A 19,468-nucleotide genomic window follows, 5' to 3' on the forward strand; every position below is an offset into this window, starting at 1 on the left:
AGCTCTCATCCTCCTAACACTTTACATCCTCTTATTCTGCTTTTTCTTCCAAGCATTTCTTGCTAATTGGTATTCAATTTTTATATCCATCTTCTCTCACTAGAATACAAGTTCCATGATGGGATAAATCTGAATTTTCAGTCTTACTCCCTTCTCAATTCTTAGTGCTCAAACAGTGCTTGGCATATAACAAGAAATCAGTATTTATTAAATGAATGAACAAATGTGAGAGGACAGGCATAAGTGAGAATGCAAAATTGTAGTAACAACAAAAATATGGAAACACTCAAAATATCTTACAATAGGAGAGAAACTGAACAAATTATGGTATAAAATGCTATTTAATACTATATGGCAGTTTCATTGTAACACAGGCCAAGAAAGCTACTGTTTAGTTCAAAAGAAACAAAAAAGTAAATTGTACATAAGTATTTCCTTTAACACCATAAAATAATACCCTATTTCTACAGAGAGAGATCTTGAGAATACTATATATACCAAACTCCTCACAAAATCTCTGCAAAAGGGACTGAGTCTAGGAATGGAAGTCACTGGGGGCCTTCAGCTTTATGTATAAGGTTTTAATTTTTGCAATAAGAATATGTCCATGTATTAGTTTTTCAACTTAAAATTGATAACCTAAATCTGAAAACCCCAAATCTGAAATTTTTTGAGTGCCAAAAAGACACCCAAAGGAAATGCTCATTGGAGCATTTTGGATTTTCAGAATTGGAAGGTTCAACTGGTAAGTATATTGCAAACATTCCAAAATCTGAAAAAAATCAGAAATCAGCAATAATATGGTCCAAAGCATTTTGGACAAGAGGTACTCAACTAGTGCTGCTGTTTAACATTTAAAGAGCTCAGGAGGCTGGGAGCAGTGGCTCACACCTGTTAATTCCAGCACTTTGGGAGGCTAACGCAGGCAGATTGCTTCAAGTCCAGCAGTTCGAGACCAGCCTGGGCAACATGGCGAAACCCTGTCTCCACAAAAAACACAAAAATCAGCCAGGCATGGTGGCACACGTCCGTAGTCCCAGCTACTGAAGACGCTCAGGTGGGAGGATCACTTGAGCCAGGGAGGCGGAGGTTGCAGTCAGCCAAGATTAAGCCACTGTAGTCCAGCCTGGGTTGACAGAGTGAGATCCCGTTTCAAAAAAAAAAAAAAAAGATTTTCTTTCCCCTTAACAAAATGTGTACCTCCCCCACAAAATAGAAACTAAGAAAAGTACTTGCGAATATTTACCTGAACCCTGGATATTAAATAGCTTTTTAGATTACTAATGAAGTAAATAATGGAGATAAACAGATCTGAACTTATGAAAAAAAATTATTTCTATTTGTCTATGTAAAATTAAAAAGAAAAAATTGGGGAAAATACATTGTCATAGTTGCTGAGAATATTAATTTCCTTACTGTATAACAGTGCTCAGCAATGGGGGCACTAGGGCGATTCATTGAATAGGGCTATCCAACTCACTGCAGAACCTTAGGCAACCCTTGTCCTATTAAATATCAGTCACTGTGACAACCAAAACCTTTCACTGTCCATCTATCAAATTAAAATTCAAAGGACGCCTAAGAGTATATGAGCAGAGAATTCACAAAAAGTGAAATAACAAAAAAACAAAAAAGGCACCAGCAGTTTTGTTAAGCAACTTGGCATTACAGACCAAGAATCTTGAATATATTCATATTCATTGTACCTTTTAACATTTTACTAATTCTATGTACTGGAATATCTGTAAATGCAACTATTTAAAATAAAATAGTACTTGGGGTTTTTTTTTTTTTTTTTAAATAACAGTAAGCACAAACAACTTAAATGTCTAACACAATAGTTAAGTATGGACTGTCTAAGAAAATAAGCTTTTTAAAACATAAAAAAATTGCTAAATACCACATGAAAAAAGGTAATTGTACAGTAGTAAGAATTACTTAAAAAATACCCCATGAAATGAAATACTATCTATGAGAAATCATAATCTTACATATTAAAACTACAAAGGTAACATTTTTTTCACCAATTGGATTGACAAAAATAAAAAATGTTGACCTTATTCATTGTTACTGCTGGTGAAGGGATAAACTGAATTACTTGATTGCCAATTTGACAACAGACATCCATATTACAAACGCATTTAATACTCTCTGACTCAGTAATTCCACTTCTAGGAATTTACTTTATGTACATCCTTACACATTTGCAAAATAAGATATGTGCAAGGTTATTCAATGTACCATCATTTGTAGTAGTAAAAGGCTGTAAACCCAAATGTCCATCAAGGATGAGGTTATATAAATATAAGCCTATATTTATATAAATATAAATATTTATAATTTAATGTATATATAATTTATGATATATAACACAAACTAATTTAATAAATATAAATCAGGTATACCATTGTATACCTGTAGAATGTACAAAGCTATTAAAAAGAAAGAGCAATCTGTTTATGTACTGCTGTCTCCAAGACAGGGAGAACTATTTCCTAAAATCTGTAAATGTTAACTTATTCTGTTAAATGAAAAATAAGCCGGGCGCGGTGGCTCAAGCCTGTAATCCCAGCACTTTGGGAGGCCGAGACGGGCGGATCACGAGGTCAGGAGTTTGAGACCACCCTGGCTAACACGGTGAAACCCCGTCTCTACTAAAAAAAAAATACAAAAAACTAGCCGGGCGAGGTGGCGGGCGCCTGTAGTCCCAGCTACTCGGGAGGCTGAGGCAGGAGAATGGCGTAAACCCGGGAGGCGGAGCTTGCAGTGAGCTGAGATCCGGCCACTGCACTCCAGCCCGGGCGACAGAGCAAGACTCTGTCTCAAAAAAAAAAAAAAATAAATAAAAGGCCAGATGCAGTGGCTCACACTTTAGAAGGCTGAGACAGGTGGACTGCTTGAGTCCAGGAGTTCGAGACCAGCCTGGGCAACATGGCAAAACCCTGCCTCTACAAAAAATACAAAAATTAGCCGAGCATGGTGCCTGTAGTCCCAGCTACCTGGGCGGCTGAGGCAGGAGGATCATTTGGGCCCAGGATGCAGAGGTTGCAGTGAGATGAGATTATGCCATGGCACTCCAGGTTGGGCAACAGAGTGGGATCCTGTATCCAAAAAAAAAAAAAAGTTGCCCAGGCATGGTGGCTCAGGCTTATAATCACAGCACTTAGGAAACCTGAGGCAGGAAGATTGAAACATAAGCCTGGGAAACATAGGGAGAACTTTGTTTCTATTTAAAACAAACAAACAAGCAAGGTACAGAAGTGTGTATGATATTACTGTCTTTGTATATATATATATATATATATATTTTTTGAGACGGAGTCTTGCTCTGTCGCCCAGGCTGGAGTGCAGTGGCCGGATCTCAGCTCACTGCAAGCTCCGCCTCCCGGGTTCACGCCATTCTCCTGCCTCAGCCTCCCGAGTAGCTGGGACCACAGGCGCCCGCCACCTCGCCCAGCTAATTTTTGTATTTTTAGTAGAGACGGGGTTTCACCATGTTAGCCAGGATGGTCTCGATCTCCTGACCTCGTGATCCGCCCGTCTCGGCCTCCCAAAGTGCTGGGATTACAGGCTTGAGCCACCGCGCCCGGCCCTGTCTTTGTATATTTTTAAAAGAAGATATGGTTGGGCGCGATGCATGCCTGTAATCCCAGCACTTTGGGAGGTCAAGGCAGGTGCATCACTTGAGATCAGGAGTTTGAGAGCAGCCTGGCCAACATGGCGAAACCCCGTCTTTACTAAAAACATAAATAATTAGCCAGGTGTGGTGGTGGCACACGCATGCCTGTAGTCCCAGCTACTTGGGAGGTTCAGGCACAAGAATTGCTTGAACTCAGGATGCGGAGGTTGTGTGAGCCAAAATTGCACCGCTGCACTCCAGCCTGGGCGACAGAGTGAGACTCTGCCTCAAAAAAAAAAAAAAAAAAGAAGAAGACAGAAAAACGAAAGTGGGGCCAAGGCATGCTGGCGTGCACCTGCAGTCCTAGCTACTCTGGAGGATCAGGTGCAAGGACTCTTTGAGCCCAGGATTCTGAGGCTGCAGTGAGCTATAGTAGTATCACTGCACTCTAGCCTGAGACCCTGTCTCCAAAAACAAAATTAAATTAAATTTTACAAGTATGTATTTGCTTGTTAAACAAAAAGGCAGCTAGGGAGAGAGAAAATGGGTAACTGGAAAAGAGGCTAAGATTTTTCACTTTATAACCTCGTGTTTTCCATTTTATACCACATGAATATATTATCTATTAAAATTATTATAATATATCCCACTGCTAGGTATATACTCAAAAGAAAGGAAATCGTATATCGAGGAGATATCTTCACTCCTATGTTTACTGCAGCACTATTCACAATATCCAAGATTTGGAAGTAACTTAAGTATCTATCAACAGATTACCAAAAAAAGAATATGTGGGCGGGGTGTGGTGGTTTAAGCCTGTAATCTCAGCACTTTGGGAGGCGGAGGTGGGCAGATTACCTGAGGTCAGGAGTTCAAGACCAGCCTGGCCAACATGGTGAAATCCTGTCTCTACTAAAAATACAAAAATGAGCTGAGCATAATGGCGCGTGCCTGTAGTCCGGGCTACTCTTAGGAGGCTGAGGCAGGAGAACCGCTTAAACCCGGGAGGCAAAGGTTGCAGTGAGCTGAGATTGTGCCACAGCACTCCAGCCTGGGCCTGGGTGAAAAAGTAAGACTCCGTCTAAGAAAAAAAATGGACCAGAAGAGATATTAGTGCTGGTTGGGTGGTTCCAAAGGCAGACACCGTTGGGGGATTGCCGCATTAGGTGACTCCTGGAGCCTTCAAGCCTTCAATTTACCTGAGGTTTCATGGGGAGTGAGGCCCTTCAGGCTGCTGAGTGTTACAAGAAAGTTCTCCGCTTTCCTGCCTCACTGAGCAGCCTGAAGGAGGTGAGGTGAGATTTCTGCTGGCATTACCTCTGGCACCATCTGCTTTTCCCCAAGGCGAAGGTTTCCCTGGGATCTGGGGGTTCAGGCCACTCAAAACAGAATTTTCGGCCAGGTGCAAAGGCTCACGCCTGTAATCCCAGCAGTTTGGGAGGCCAAGGCGGGCGGATCATCTGAGGTCGGGAGTTTGAGACCAGCCTGGCCAATGTGGTGAAACTCCGTCTCTACTAAAAATACAAAATTTAGCAGGGTGTGGTGGCAGATGCCTGTAATCCCAGCTACCTGAGAGGCTGAGGCAGGAAAATTTCTGGAACCCAGGGGGCAGAGAGAGGTCGCAGTGAGCCAAGATCGCGCCACTGCACTCCAGCCTGGGCAAGAGTGAGACTTCGTCTAAAAAACAAACAAAAAAAAAAACAAAGGCCGGGCGCAGTGGCTCATGCCTGTAATCCCAGTACTTTCAGAGGCCGAGGCGAGCGGATCATCTGAGGTCGGGAGTTCGAGACCAGCCTGAAGAACACGGAGAAACCCCATCTCTACTGAAAATACAAAATTAGCTGGGCATAGTGGTGCATTCCTATAATCCCAGCTACTCAGGAAGGCTGAGGCAGGAGAATCGCTTGAACCCGGGAGGTGGAGGTTGCAGTGAGTGGAGATCACGCCACTGCACTGCAGCCTGGGCAACAAGAGCGAAACTCGGTCTCAAAAACAAAAAACAAAACAAAAAAACTGTGATACATATACACAAGGGAGTACTATTTAACCATTAAAAAGTATAAGATCCTGTCATCTGGAACAACATGGATGGAACTGGAAGGTCATTATAGTAAGTAAAATAAGCCAGGTACAGAAGGACAAACTTCACATGTTTTCACTTATTTGTGGAAACTAAAAATAAAAACAATTGAACTATTGGAGATAAGAGAGTAGAGAGACGGTTACTAGACACTTGAGAGGGTAATGGGGGGTGGAAGTGAGGATGCTTAATGGGTGCAAAAAAACAGTTAAGAATAAATAAAATCTAGTGTTTGCTAGCACAATGGGGTAACTCACGATAGTCAAAAGTAATTTAATTGTATATTTAAAAATAAAGAGTATAATTGGATTGTTTGTAACAAAAAGGATAAATGCTTGAGGAGATGGATACCCCATTCAGTCTAATGTGATCATTATGCATTGCATGTCTGCATCAAGATATCTCACGTAACCTATAAATAAATATACCTACTATGTACCTACAAAAATTAAAAATTAAGAAAAGGGAAACTTTTAAGACACTGAAAAAACTTACTATAAAAATGAATAGGCCAGACGCGGTGGCTCATGCCTATAATCCCAGCACTCCGAGGCAGGTGGACCACCTGAGGTCAAGAGTTCCAGAACAGCCTGGCCAACCTGGCAAACTTCATCTCTACTAAAAATACAAAAATTAGCTGCATGAGGTGGTGGGCACCTGTAATCCCAGCTACTCAGGAGGCTGAGGCAGGAGAATCGCTTGAACCCAGGAGGCGGAGATTGTAGTGAGCTGAGATTACGCCACCGGACTCCAGCCTGGGCAACAGAGTGAGACTCTGTCATAAAATAAAATAACATAACATAAAATAACATAAAATAAAATAAAACTCCTGGGCATGGTAGCTCACGCCTGTAATCCCAGCACTTTGCGAGGCCAAGGCACCACTTGAGGTCAGGAGTTCAAGACTAGCCAGTCCAACACGGTGAAACTCCGTCTCCACTAAAAATACAAAAAAATTAGCTGGTCGTGGTGATGCGCACCTGTAATCCCAGTTACTTGGGAGGCTAGGACAGGAGAATCTCTTAAACCCAGGAGGTGGAGGTTGCAGTGAGACGAGATTGTGCCACTGTACTCCAGCCTGGGTGACAGAGACTCTGTCTCAAGGGAAAAAAAAAAAAAAGAAAAAGAAAGAATAAAAGTGAAGAAGAAAAACTATCAGATTGTTCATGAATGACAAAATATTCATACCCAGTGAAAAAAGCAAGTTAGTAAACAATATAGACTATAAAATGCCAATTTCACACATATTAGAGTAAGCACATTAAAAAGACAGGATTTACGCCATAATGTTAACAATCATCATATGTGGGCCACGGGTTTAAGGGTAATTTTTAATGTATTTGTTTTCCAATTTTTCTTCAATTTTGTAATCAGGAAAAAGTTATTTTTAAAAAAGTACTAATGAAATGAGCTTTTGGGTTTTTTTTTTTTTTTTTTTGCCTATCAATGAGCAAAGATCTTTTAAAAGAATAACTCTCGGCCGGGCACGTTGGCTCAAGCCTGTAATCCCAGCACTTTGGGAGGCCGAGACGGGCGGATCACGAGGTCAGGAGATCGAGACCATCCTGGCTAACACGGTGAAACTCCGTCTCTACTAAAAAAATACAAAAAACTAGCCGGGCGAGGTGGCGGGCGCCTGTAGTCCCAGCTACTCGGGAGGCTGAGGCAGGAGAATGGCGTGAACCCGGGAGGCGGAGCTTGCAGTGAGCTGAGATCCAGCCACTGCACTCCAGCCTGGGCGACAGAGTGAGACTCCGTCTCAAAAAAAAAAAAAAAAAAAAAAAGAATAACTCTCAACACATGTACAAATGCAGAGAAACAGGAATTTATACTACTACTAGTGACCATATACAACTCCTTTGAAATTTAAGAATATGAGAAATTCATAAGTGTTTATACTTTGAACCAGTAAAATTCAACTGTTGGAAATCTATTATGAGGAACTACTCTAAATTCAGAAAGCCTTCAGGTATAAAGTTGGCTATCCTGGTGCTCTCTTTAGCAACATATAATCAAAAACAACTTATCATAATATCACAAAAAAGTGAAATTGTCTCTGGTTCAACAGTAATTAAAGCAATGCTTACGAAGATTAATAATTTGAAAAAATAATCAAGATATAAAACGGCATATGCAATATCATTATGATTGTGTAAACTACTCCCAATCCTCAAGCTCAGGCAAAGATTTACAAGAAGAAAAAAAAACAGTGAAAGGAAATAATCATTATTGTGTCTGTTTGTGAGACTGGAGAGGGCTTTTGCCTCACTACTTCTTTCTAGTTTTCTTTAACAAATGTGCTGCTACTTTGGGAGGCCAAGGCGGGCGGATCATTTGAGGTCAGTGGTTCATGACCAGCCTGACCAATGTGGTGAAATCCCACCTCTACTAAAAATACAAAAAAATAGCCAGGCATGGTGGTGGGTGCCTGTAATCTGTTACTTGGGAGGCTGAGGCAGGAAAATCACTTGAGCTTGGGAGGCAGAGGTTGCAGTGAGCCGAGATTGTGCCATTGCACTCCATCCTGGATGACAAGAGCAAGACTCTGTCTCAAAAATAAATAAATAAATAAATAAATAAATAAATAAAATAATAAATGTACTGCTACTATAAAGAAAAAATTTCTAAGATATATATTTATACACACACACTCTTCTTTTTTTTTTTTTTTTTTTTGAGACGGAGTCTGGCTCTGTCGCCCGGGCTGGAGTGTGGTGGCCGGATCTCAGCTCACTGCAAGCTCCGCCTCCCGGGTTCACGCCATGCTCCTGCCTCCGCCTCCCAAGTAGCTGGGCTACAGGCGCCCGCCTCGTCGCCCGGCTAGTTTTTTGTATTCTTTAGTAGAGACGGGGTTTCATCGTATTAGCCAGGATGGTCTCGATCTCCTGACCTGGTGATCCGCCCGTCTCGGCCTCCCAAAGTGCTGGGATTACAGGCTTGAGCCACCGCGCCCGGCTACACACACACTCTTCTAACATTATAATGTACAGGTGTGGAAATGGCTATAAGATGTATTTGGATTCTATCACTCAAGGATACACTTTTCATAGAAATTGATTAAAATTAGTTTTCCTAGCCAAGTGCGGTGGCTCATGGCCGTAATCCCAGCACTCTGGGAGGCCGAGGCGGGTGGATCACAAGGTCAGGAGATTGAGACCATCCTGGCTAACACGGTGAAACCCTGTCTCTACTAAAAAATACAAAAAATTAGCTGGGCGTGGTGGTGAGCGCCTGTAGTCCCAGCTACTCGGGAGGCTGAGGCAGGAGAATGGCGTGAACCTGGGAGGCGGAGCTTGCAGTAAGCCCCGAGACTGCACCACTGCACTCCAGCCTGGGCGACAGAGCGAGACTCCGTCTCAAAAAAAAAAAAAAAAAAAAATTAAGCTTTCCTGAAATGAGAAATCACATATGCCTCAAATCCAAGAAAGATGAAAGACAGCAAATTACTATTAAAATTACTACACAAATTCCTTGAATATGTAAATGTTTTATTAGTAGTTAATGAAGCACAATGGTGACAACAAAAGATGGCTCACATGCCGTGTTGCTAACATTACTGAAATGCTACTAATTACTAATCATTATAAAAAGTTACTAATCACTAATCAGAAACAGGATATTCTCTTTCCTCTACGATTTCCTGGATTATTAAATAATATCTGAAATCATGGTGGGCATGGTGGTTCACGCCTGTAACCCCAGCACTTTGCGGGGCCAAGGCAGGAGGATCACTTGAGCCCAGGAGTTCAAGACATAGTGAGAACCCATCTCTATCAGAAAAAAGAAATCTGGCCAGGTGCAGTGGCTCACGCCTGTAATCCCAGCACTCTGGGAGGCTGAGGCGGGCAGATCAACTGAGGTCAGGAGTTCCAGACCAGCCTCAACGTGGAGAAACCCCCTCTCTACTAAAAATACAAAATTAGCTGGAGGCGGAGCTCGCAGTGAGTAGAGACTGCGCCACTGAGCTCCAGCCTGGGCGACAGAGCAATACTCCATCTCAAAAAAAAAAAAAAGAAAAAAGAAATCTGAAACCAGATGCAGTAAGACAAGCATCTGGTCAATTTTTTCGTTTTTTTCAAGTAAAAGTAAAGAGAAAAAATAATGCTGGGAGATACCAAAAATACGATCCAGGGGAAAATTAAGCCCTTACAATTTTAAATAAAATATCCATGACCAGCCTGGACAAGAGCAAGACCCCATCTCTATAAAAAAAATGACAATTAGCTGGGTGTGATGACATAGGACTGTGGTCCCAGCTATTTGGGAGGCTGAAGTGGGAGGATCGTTTGAGCCCAGGAGGTTGAGGTTGCAGTGAGCAGTCATCACGCCATGACACTCCAGCCTGGGCAATAGAGTGAGACTCTTATCAAAAAAAAAAAAAAAACTCATGAATTGTCTAAAAATACTAGAATATAATCAAAATTTTCAGTGTAGTAGTCTGTGGGTGATTTGTTTGCTGCAAATTTGTTTATTATGAACTATAGCTAAAATCCAGACTTAAATTTTTCATTTTTTTTTTTTTGAGATGGAGTCTTGCTCTGTCGCCCAGGATAAGAGTGCAGAGGCGCAATCTTGGCTCACTGCAACCTCCGCCTCCTGGATTCAAGGGATTCTCCTGCCTCAGTCTCCCAAGTAGCTGGGACTACAGGCGCGTGCCACCACGCCTGGCTAATTTTTTATATTTAGTAGAGATGGGGTTTCACTATCTTGGCCAGGCTGGTCTCGATCTCCTGACCTCGTGATCCGCCCGCCTCGGCCTCCCAAAGTGCTGGGATTACAGGCGTGAGCCACTGCGCCCAGCCAAATTTTTCTTGGGGAAAAAAAAAAAAAACACCATATCTGGCACTGTGCCCCATTTCTATACAGCAATCAGCATAGCCTGCTCCCAATAGATGACATATATATGTTCTAGTTTGACCTAGTTCTAGCTATTGCTTATTAGCTGTTAGAATTTATTGTCTACTTGACCTCATGTACTTACCTCACCTGCCTGACTCCTTCAGAAATTTAAGTATAATATACTGAATCTATTTTTTTATAATGAAACTACATCATTAATAAGATAAGCAATAAAGCTAATAAGCTCACTGAAAAAATAATACAAAATGCACAAAATTCTAAAACTTAGCTATAGCTTTTAATACTTTTATTATATTGTTTTTTCTATGCAGGTGATTAAATGTTATTTTTAATATTTATCAACAATATAGTCACTTTTGTATTTCAATAATAAGGTAATACAATTTAAAAATATCAGGAAGTGCTATCATTTATAAATTTCTGCAATAAATACATTTCACAAAAAATATCAGTAAGAGGTAATCAATTTATGTGTAAAAAAAGCGTATTCTTGTAGTTTCATACATAAAATATTTTCCATATTAATCCTAAAATAGCATGACTAAATGAGAGGACAAAAATATAGGCACTAACTATTAAAATATATAGTACTGGACATGGCATTTATAAGTAGGCATACAGTAACTTTATTATATTTACAAGTTATTTGGAAGTTTCACACATTATGAGGAAGTCAGCATAGCACCGAGTTTCTAATCTAGAAAGAACAGAAAGTAAATTCTTTCTATTTTTAGAGACAGGGTCTCGCTATGCCGCTCAGGCTGGAGTACAGTGGTATGATCACAGCTCACCTCAGCCTGGAGTGCAGTGGCTTAAGCAATCCTCCTACCTCAGCCTCCCGTGTAGCTACCACCTCCAGCTAATTTTTATAAATTTTTTGTAGATATATTGCCTAGTCTGAGTAAATTATTTTTAACTTTAAGATGCCAAGCAAGTCTCTGGCCCCTCCGATTCTCCTCACTGATTCCCACCATGTGTCCTTTAAGATGCAAATTAGCCAGATAATTAGTTAGCCAGAGTTCACTGTCTGGGAGCTTCACTCTGACTCTCTAAGGTTTTTTTTTTTGTCCTGAGACGGAGTCTCGCTCTGTCACCCAGGCTAGAGTGCAGTGGATCCATCTCAGCTCACTGCAAGCTCCACCTCCCAGGTTTGCACCACTCTCCTGCCTCAGCCTCCTGAGTAGCTAGGACTACAGGCACCTGCCACTATGCCCAGCTAATTTTTTTTTTTGTATTTTTAGTAGAGATGGGGTTTCACCGTGTTAGCCAGGTGGTCTCCATCTCCTGACCTCGTGATCCGCCTGCCTTGGCCTCCCAGAGTGCTGGGATTACAGGCATGAACCACCACACCCGGCCCTGACTCTCTAAGGTTTAAATGATCCTCCAGTGTTAAATGTTACTCTCTTATGAACTCCAACAATTCCAAAACTTTGTATCTTCTACACCAAGCACAGTGATGTTATCAACTAGAAAGAATGTTAATTGAGACATGAACAGAACTAGACTCTATTATAATGCTGTGCCTATCCTCTTAAATGTACTGCTTGCTTCTTTTTTCTTTTCTTTTTTTTTGTTGTTGTTGACACAGAGTTTCACTCTTGTTGCCCAGGCTGGAGTGCAATGGTGCAATCCATTCAGTGTAATGAAAATGCACTGCATCAAAAACATTTGAGTATATTTACAAATGCCAAGTTGCTAATGAATAAAGTAAAAACACGCTAACATTCTGAGGTGAGTGTTAGGAAAGACAATTATGCTATTTCATATAGTGTCCCTTCCATTGATGTTTCTGATGGACACAAATCACCCTGATGCAAACCACTGCACTGGTAACAACATGATTAACAGTGTACAGACACTTCTGAAATTCTTAGGTCGTCTAGAAAACTTACAGAGATAACCCATAATGTTGCCTAATTCAGTGTTAAATAAGGATATTATGCACTTATTATATATATGATCTGAGAGACATAAAAATATAATACATCTATGTCAGTACCAAACTACAAAAGAAAATACTAAGTGGGAACTCACGGCTAATACTCTTAATGTTGTACTTGCAATTATCGAAGTTTTTTTTTTTTTTTTGAGAGGGAGTTTCGTTCTTGTTGCCCAGGCTGAAGTGCAATGGTGCGATCTCGGCTCACCGCAACCTCTGCCTCCTGGGTTCAAGCGACTCTCCTGCCTCAGCCTCCCGAGTAGCATGTGCCACCATGCCCAGCTAAATTTGTATTTTTAGCAGAGACAGGGTTTCTCCATGTTTGTCAGGCTGGTCTTGAACGCCTGACTTCAGGAGATCCACCCACCTCGGCCTCCCAAAGTGTTGGGATTACAGGCATGAGCCACCGCACACAGCCTTATCTAAGTTCTTAGAGTAATAAATTTACCAAAAACAAAAACAGAAGGAAAAAAAATTTACCCCCACTGTTTTCAGAGATATATACACACAGTTTTAACCCCATTATTCAATCCAGTAATTCCTAGGTAAAAAAATAAGAACATTTGGAGTTTCAAGGAACTCTAAGAGATAATCTGGTCCAATCTTCTGATTTTATAGATCAAGAACAAGAGGACAAAAGAGATGAAATGACTGGTTCAAGTTCACAAACGGAAAAAAGCAAAAGTTCTGATTTAGTACTTTCTACAATTTCACGGTAAAAACCAGTTTACTCACAAACATTCCACATAATGGCTTAATATTACTTTTCACCATATAACCATGATTCAATGGTTTAATTATAAATAAACCTTAAGCTAAAATGTACACGACAACTAATAGGAGCTTAGTATATATACACGCACACACAAATACACTTCATTCATTTTTAAAACGAGTTAAGGAATCATTCATGTTTTTATTTTTAATTTTTTGAGACGGAGTTTCGCTCTTGTTTCCCAGGCTGGAGTGCAATGGCGCGATCTCAGCTCACCGCAACCTCTACCTCCCGGGTTCAAGCGATTTTCCCGCCTCAGCCTCCCAAGTAGTTGGGATTACAGGCATGTGCCACCTACGCCCGGTTAAGATGGGGTTTCTCCATGTTGGTCAGGCTGGTCTGGAACTCCCGACCTCAGGTGATCCATCCGCCTCGGCCTCCCAAAGTGCTGGGATTACAGGTATGAACCGCCACATCTGGCCATCATTCATGTTTTCAAAATAATCATTTTAATATCAAAGATTGATTTTTATATTTATAAGTAAGTGTTATATAATCAAATTTCAATAAGTGTGTGATCATTTTAAGCCAACATTCTAAAACAAAGTTCAAAAGTTTTGTCTGCTGCTAGAAGTACGAACTCCCAAAAATAGCAGTTTTCTCTGAATACTGTCTGTAGTAAATTTCAAGATGCAAGTTTTGCCCTACAGAAATAAAAATACCCCGAGTTCATATGGTGACCACTTATGCATTAAACCAGGGAAAATCACCAACCCTTAAGCAACGTGAAAACTGAAGTTTAGTCCTAACATTAAAAGCAAAAAGGGCCAGGCGCGGTGGCTGACGTCTGTAATCCCAGCACTTTAGGAGGCCAAGGTGGGCAGATCATGAGGTCAGGAGTTTGGGCCTGACCAACATGGTGAAACCCCCTCTCCATTAAAAATACAAAAATTAGCTGGGCTTGGTGGCACATGCCTGTAATCCCAGCTACTCAGGAGGCTAAGGCAGAAGAATCACTTGCACGTAGGAGATGGAGGTTGCAATGAGCTGAGATCACACCACTGCCCTCCAGTCTGGGCAAGAGAGCGAGACTCCATCTCAAAAAAAAAAGCAAAAAGCAGGCTGGGCACAGTGGCTCACGCCTGTAATCCCAGCACTTTGGGAGGCCAAGGAGGAGGGATCACTTGAGGTCAGGAATTTGAGACCAGTGTAGTCAACATGGTGAAACTCTGTCTCTACTAAAAATATAAAAATTACCCAGTGGTGGTGGGCACCTGTAATCTCAGCTACTAGGGAGGCTGAGGTGCCAGAACACTTGAACTCAGGAGGTAGAGGTTGCAGTGAGCTGAGATCGTGCCACTGCACTCCAGCCTGGGCGACAGAGCAAGACTCTGTCTGAAAAATAAACAAATAAAAGCAAAAAACATGCAATGCCATAGTGCAACAGAAAGACTTGCAACAAATTCTTCAGGTCACCTGCATTAATTATCTATGTGTTCCTTCATGACATCTTAGTACACTGGGATTCTAAAAATAGTATGCTATATTTATGTTTAAACACTCTACTTATAAACTAATAAGGAAAAAAGCCAAACTAAAAGGGGCAACTACTAAAGAATTAACTCCAGATAGTGTCCTAATAGAAGTACTTTATTATGAATGGCTTCCACTCTCCCTTTGTATAAAGAAGAGGATGCTGCCTCACAGAAAATCTAATTTAAGGCAAAATATCAAAAATATGCAGGCCGGGTGCGGAGGCTCAAGCCTGTAATCCCAGCACTTTGGGAGGCCGAGACGGGCGGATCACGAGGTCAGGAGATCGAGACCATCCTGGCTAACACGGTGAAACCCCGTCTCTACTAAAAAATACAAAAAACTAGCCGGGCGAGGTGGCGGCGCCTGTAGTCCCAGCTACTCGGGAGGCTGAGGCAGGAGAATGGCGTAAACCCGGGAGGCGGAGCTTGCAGTGAGCTGAGATCCGGCCACTCACTCCAGCCCAGGCGACAGAGCGACTCCGTCTCAAAAAAAAAAACAAAAAAATGCAGAAGCCACCAATACTACAAGACCACAATAAGCACCACAGTACATCGACTACATGGTTAAAAATAAATGCAATGAACACTCTTCACTCATAAAGGAACCACTGAGTTAATGAAAGTCAATTTCACACACAATTTTAACGAACCTGAGTATTTAATTTTCAAGTCCATAGTTGCTGGAATGTGGAGATCAAAATGTCATTTGGCAGGTAAGTGAAAAAACTGAAGCTCAGAAAGATGATTGGGCCAGAAAGTCCATATTTTTCTAACCTAGTAAGTTTACATACTTATACACTCCTGACAGCAGGGGAAGGCAACCCTGACAACTGCCAGGAGAGGAGACAAAAGCCTTAAGAAGGAAACGCAACAATTCAAATGTGCAGAATCCTACAAGACCCTATAGGATCTCGGAGCATCAATAATTCTGAATCATAAAGAAACAGTGAAACAATGTACAATGAACTCTTGTTTAAGACACAGAACCATGTGATTTGTTATAGAAATAATTCCGTCCCAATTGGGTAAGGTAAAAAAAAAAGGAGTGCTAAAACGGGTAAATTTTCAGGATACATTAAAAACATGAGAGAAGCAGCCATTCTAAATGTATCTTTTCCGGGTTTTATAGCTCGATTTCAAAATTTATAAAATGTTCACTCCTCCACCCGTCATTGTTACGAAGTAGCAATTATTGGTCATCCTGTTACCAAATGGGAACACACAAGACAAAAACATGTGTGTAACCGACCCACACACACACACACTCTTTTTTCCTGGTTTTAGCTACTGAAAGTTAGTATCAGGCCCCCCTAATTTCTAAAACATCTAATTGTTCTTTGGACAACTATGTTAGTACTAAATTACAAAAGCAAATACTTTTGTATTTGTGTTCACTACCGCAAAATTTTGGTTACACACAGAAAGTGCTATCGTGGGAAGAAATTAAAATCAATGCACAAAATGGTGCTTTTATAGCATTTCCAAAACGACTGTGCATATTCCCTGCCAGCACATCTAGACTTTGCTCCTTAAGACTAAACATGAGCCGGCCGGGCGCGGTGGCTCACGCCTGTAATCCCAGCACTTTGGGAGGCCGAGGTGGGCGGATCACGAGGTCAGGAGATCGAGACCAGCCTGGTTAACACGGTGAAAACCCGTCTCTACTAAAAACACAAAAAAATAGCCGGGCATGGTGGCACGTGCCTGTAGTCCCAGCTACTTGGGGGGCTGAGGCAGAAGAATCACTTGAACCTGGAAGGCGGAGGTTGCAGTGAGCCGAGATCGCTCCACTGCACTCCAGCCTAGGCGACAGAGCGAGACTCTCTATCTCCAAAAAAAAAAAAAAAAAGACTACTAAACAAGAGCCAAATTAGCATCCTTCCCCTTCAGGCATACTGAGCTCCGAAATCATCACCTTCCTCCGAAAGAGCAATTATCTCCTTCTAAAAGGCCTGAGCGGCTCACAGCTCCTCCCAAACATGGGAGAACTTCGCGAGAGCTCAAGACCCTGGACTTGAGTTTTACAAAAATGCTTAACAAAGTGGCCTCTGCCACTTAACTGCACGACAGCCACTGTGCTGTAAGAGGAAAAGGTCGAAAGAGGAGGAAAGCTAGTCTTAAATTTTAATCCCCGTGATTCAAGGCTCTTCACCCATCACTCTCCAACCCTAGCCTGACAGGACGTCAGGTTCTGTCTCCCCCTTCCCCACCAGTCCCGCCACCTACCCCGCAACAGTGCTCAGTCTTAGGATTTTGAAGCTTTAAAAATCAACCCGGCTCCCTAGAGTTCAGGCCGCAGTCGCTGCCGCCATGTTACAGCTTGTGCGGCAAAATGCGTCAGTGAGGGAGGTGTGCGCCTGAGTGGGGAGGGCGGGGGCTGGCAGAGAAAGGACCGTCCCCAGGCCCCAGGGCTCCACTGCAAGCCTTCTCCTACTGCAACAGCGGCAAAGGCACTGCTGCGGTCCTCAGGGACCTCCACTGGGCCCAAGTAGCCCCGATACCTCGAGGGAAAGACGGTTAACTCGGCCCGGTCAGCCGCGCCGGCTCCGCCCCTCTTCCCAGGCCCTTCCCGCTTTCGTACCCAGGGACTGCTGAAATGACTCCACCAGAACAACATGAGCTTCACACCACTTACCTGCACCGGTAGAGTTTTCCTCTTCTCTGGGTACGGTCCTTTGAAGCGCTTCAAATCTACCGCCGCCAGAAAAGGCGCTAAAGCCCGCTAACCGCCTCCCTCCCCCCCAACTCAGACCTGGCGTGGAGAGACAGCGTCGCACCGGAAGCACGTCAGGAGTGGGTTGTCGGCATCTGCCAGCGTTCACCTGCTTGCGTCACCACGCCCTCCTAGGACTTCTAGGATTTTGGTGCCTTTTAGATACCTAGTTGATAGGTAGCGTAATGCTTTGTGGATGCGTTGACTGGGAACGTTTGTAACCAATGCCATATCCTTCGTGAAATAAAGTGCCTGGTTTAATAAACATTTATTGATCTTACGCTAGGTTATCAGAAAGGAAGGCCTACCTTCATGGAGCTTCGGGTTAAGCTTCCACTTAACGCTAGGATACAAGTTCTAAAAACGCAGCAATAAGCAAAGTGTTGTTTGAGGAAAGAGGAAGAAATTACAAAGAGCTTTGGTGTTCTTTGTAGTTTTACAGATAAAGAAATTGAGGCTCAGGGAAGATAAATGCCTCCTCCTCAAACACTGTTCTTGAATACCAAAGCAAGTCTTTTCATGCCAAATCTAGTGCCTTCTAGAGAAAATATGGCATATATTATTTAATTATTTTAAGGGGCAAGGGTCCCCGGATTATGTTAGAAATAAATAACCATTGCTGTTTGGGCGGGAGGGATTGGCAGCGATTCTGGTAGGGATGTGGGATGTGTTTTAAAGGAACTAGCTAACTAGAGAACTTAAATTGTTCTGTCGTTTAAAGGCAACGTAAATGATAATCATTTAAACTTTTCACTTATTTGCATCAGGTAAATTAATTATCAACATCAGGCATGTGGCGTGTCTAAGAGGCTTGACCAGTTTTACACAGCAGTAAAACAGAGGACATTTCTGCCTCTCCACCCCCACCCCTTTTACGTCATTGCCCTTTATTGCAGGAGAGCAGCAGCATATTCATCTTTAGACAGTTTAGAGATTAAATGGATTTACACTTTGCTGGGGTTGGGAAGGAACAATTCTGCAATACCTTAAAAAAGGGGTCCCCAACCCCTGGGTCACAGACTAGCCCGGCTAATTTTTTGTATTTTTAGTAGAGACGGGATTTTTCCATGATGGTCAGGCTGGTCTCAAACTCTCGACCTCAGGTGATCCGCCCTCCTTGGCCTCCAAGGAGGAAAACGACTGAACATAATCAGTCTATTCTTTCTTCTTTGTGTTAGTTATTCTTTGCTGTGTGACAAAATCCTCCCAAATCTTAGCCTACTTCATTGCAACCAGTCAATAAACCCAACTTTGTTTAACTATATGTGTTCCTGGTGTTTTTTGACTGGAAGGCAATGACTCGGATCATGCTGTTTCATCTCTATGTTTTTCTCACATTTGTTTGAAAACTCCTATGCTGTGCATTCAGATTACCTTAATCTCAGATCTATTATCAGTTGATCTAGTTCCAAGCAACCCAAATCACTGCTGTACAAAATTATTGTCTGGGATTGGTGGTTGTCTAGAGTATTGGAGGACAGGAGGGGGTGAGGGAGACATGGGGAGTGACTGCTAATGGTTACAGGGTTTCTTTTTGGAGTTATGAAAATGTTCTAGGGGCCGGGCGCGGTGGCTCAAGCCTGTAATCCCAGCACTTTGGGAGGCCGAGACGGGAGGATGGATCACGAGGTCAGGAGATCGAGACCATCCTGGCTAACACGGTGAAACCCCGTCTCTACTAAAAATACAAAAAAAATGAGCCGGGCGAGGTGGCGGGCGCCTGTAGTCCCAGCTACTCCGGAGGCTGAGGCAGGAGAATGGCGTAAACCCGGGAGGCGGAGCTTACAGTGAGCTGAGATCCGGCCACTGCACTCCAGCCTCCAGCCTGGGCGACAGAGCCAGACTCTGTCTCAAAAAAAAAAAAAAAAAAAAGAAAATGTTCTAAATGTTAGCGATAGTTTCTCAACTCTGTGAATATACTAAAAAGCCATTGAATTGTACACTTTAAATGGGTGAATTTTATGGGATGTAAATGAAATCTCAGTAAAGCTGTTAAAAAAAAAAAAA

At 42.3% G+C, this 19,468-nt stretch overlaps 1 protein-coding gene across 4 annotated transcripts in view; it reads right to left on the minus strand.

Moving 5' to 3' along the window:
• PPIG (peptidylprolyl isomerase G) overlaps positions 1-17,532 on the minus strand; it is a 59,313-nt gene extending 41,781 nt beyond the window's left edge. For 2 of the 4 annotated variants that reach the window (XM_033231199.1, XM_033231201.1), the window contains exon 1: positions 16,975-17,311. The gene's annotated coding sequence lies outside the window, so the exon portion shown is untranslated. Of the gene's footprint in view, positions 1-16,974; positions 17,312-17,383 lie in introns of those variants that run through there. The other 2 variants (XM_033231198.1, XM_033231200.1) reach the window with 2 other exon arrangements.
• Positions 17,533-19,468: the final 1,936 nt, after the last annotated feature.

The sequence above is a fragment of the Trachypithecus francoisi genome, unplaced genomic scaffold (genome assembly GCF_009764315.1).
Source record: "Trachypithecus francoisi isolate TF-2019V2 unplaced genomic scaffold, Tfra_2.0 Lachesis_group13, whole genome shotgun sequence".
NCBI lineage: Eukaryota > Metazoa > Chordata > Mammalia > Primates > Cercopithecidae > Trachypithecus > Trachypithecus francoisi.